The sequence below is a fragment of the Dermochelys coriacea genome, chromosome 4 (assembly GCF_009764565.3).
Source record: "Dermochelys coriacea isolate rDerCor1 chromosome 4, rDerCor1.pri.v4, whole genome shotgun sequence".
NCBI lineage: Eukaryota > Metazoa > Chordata > Testudines > Dermochelyidae > Dermochelys > Dermochelys coriacea.
The window spans coordinates 139150382-139152736 of NC_050071.1; the positions used below are offsets into that span (position 1 = coordinate 139150382).

At 46.1% G+C, this 2355-nt stretch overlaps 1 long non-coding RNA gene across 1 annotated transcript; it reads left to right on the top strand.

The window, feature by feature from the left end:
- The first annotated feature begins 815 nt into the window (after positions 1-815).
- Positions 816-1872, top strand: LOC122459994. Its single transcript, XR_006280999.1, has 2 exons — positions 816-871; positions 1684-1872. It is a non-coding gene; the product is annotated as an uncharacterized LOC122459994 (long non-coding RNA).
- Positions 1873-2355: the final 483 nt, after the last annotated feature.

Consider the following 2355-nt stretch of genomic DNA (forward strand, 5'->3'; position numbering starts at 1 on the left):
CCACCCCCAGCCCTTCCACGCAGCTGCGTCTCCTGTCTGGGGTCTGTACAGCCGTGCCAGGGGACAGGCCTGGGGGTGGTACAGCCCACCGGAGGACAGGGCCAGGGGCGGTACAGCCGCATTGGAGGACAGGGCTCGGGACGGGGCTGGGGGCGGTACAGCCGCGTCGGCGGACAGGGCTGGGGCGGTACAGCCACACCGGAGGACAGGGCCAGGGGCGGTACAGCCGCATTGGAGGACAGGGCTGGGGATGGGGCCGGGGGCGGTACAGCCGCGTCGGCGGACAGGGCTGGGGCGGTACAGCCGCATTGGAGGACAGGGCTTGGGACGGGGCTGGGGGCAGTACAGCCGCATCGGCGGACAGGGCTGGGGCGGTACAGCCACACCGGAGGACAGGGCCAGGGGCGGTACAGCCGCATTGGAGGACAGGGCTGGGGACGGGGCCGGGGGCGGTACAGCCGCGTCGGCGGACAGGGCTGGGGCGGTACAGCCGCATTGGAGGACAGGGCTCGGGACGGGGCTGGGGGCGGTACAGCCGCATCGGCGGACAGGGCCAGGGGCGGTACAGCCGCATTGGAGGACAGGGCTGGGGACGGGGCCGGGGGCGGTACAGCTGCGTCAGAGGACAGGGCTGGGGGCGGTACAGCCACACCGGAGGACTGGGCTGGGGGCAGGGCTGGCGGCAGTACAGCTGCACTGGACCTTCTATATCCTGGGAAATTTCCCAAAATCTGGGAATTTTTGAGTAAAATGTTTCAACTTGGAAAATTGGGAATTTTCATTGAAAACTTAAATGAGCCTGGGAAAATTTCATTAAAAAATAAAAGACTTTCCAAATCTCAAAAATCCTGGGAAGTTTTCATGAAAAGTAGTAAGTAAATTATATGCGCTTCTTCTAAATTTCCCTCAAAATGTGTTCAATTCGATTGGTGAATATTTGTCACGTGATTTTCATAATCGGGCTGTGCTGCTCTCCTATTGGTGGTGCTTCAACATACTATATCATGTTTCAGAGTAGCAGCTGTGTTAGTCTGTATTCGCAAAAAGAAAAGGAGTACTTGTGGCACTTTAGTCTCTATACTCCTTTTCTTTATACTATATCATGACGGCACAAGTAAAGTGACAAGTGCACACACTTGAACTCACAACAAACCAACCTCAGCAACAGTTGGCTGATGGGTAATGAGGAGATGGTTATCAAATTTATCGTCTAGTTAAGATTTCTTCCAATAATTAAATATATTGCAATACTTACTGATTATGATTAGTTTCTTGATCTGTCATTAAATCTCTAAAATTTTGTATTTTGTGCTTGCAGTTTCACAGAGAATGTGGACCAGAGCATTCGGCTGTTTATAAATTTGCAACAGCACCTTCTTCCAGGCAAATATTAAATATCTTTGCCTACTGTCAGGTTTCAGAGTAGCAGCCGTGTTAGTCTGTATTCGCAAAAAGAAAAGGAGTACTTGTGGCACCTTAGAGACTAACAAATTGCATCCGATGAAGTGAGCTGTAGCTCACGAAAGCTTATGCTCTAATAAATTTGTTAGTCTCTTAGGTGCCACAAGTACTCCTTTTCTTTTGCCTACTCTGTTAGGTAATAATATATAATATGTTCCCTTCTCTGATTTAAATATAAATTGAAATATACATTATACTAATTATCGCATTCCATTATTTCAGAGATCTCTTTCCATTTTTTATCTAACGTAAAAAATGAATAAAGAGACCGGTAAGGCTGGTGAGAAGAGGAAGAGGACTGCAGGAGTAGACAAAGATCTGTCCACGTTGAAACGAAAACAACGGGATAGCACCCCCGACAGAGTATTGAAGACTTGGGGTGAACTTCCACCAAAAGAGAAGCTATCTACTTCCAAAAAGCCTTTGGTAAGTAAAAGGTAAATACAAAGATTGGCTGTAGAAAGTAGAAAACCATCATTTTTTAGCTTATTGCAAATGTTGTGATGTAAAAGCCAGGCAGGTACTAGTGAGTTAGATAAGCAAGCTAATGGTAAAAAACATAAACAAAAGGTTGAGACAGTATGTAATACAAAGAAAATTGATGATATATTTAATAAACAAGATTGTGAAATTAAAAAAGCACAAAAAATTGAAGAGCAAGTTACAAATGCAGAGATTAGAATGGCCTATTACTTTGCTGAACACAATGTCAGTATTCAATCTGCAGAACGCTTGACTGAAGTAGTTAAAAAATGTTTCCCTGATTCCAAAATTACTGAGGCTGTAACATTAAAGAAAGATAAATGTACTGCTATAATTAGCAATGTTTTGGCGCAAATTGAGACTGAGAAACTTGTGGAAAAATGGAAAGTTAATGAATTTAGTGTATTTGTG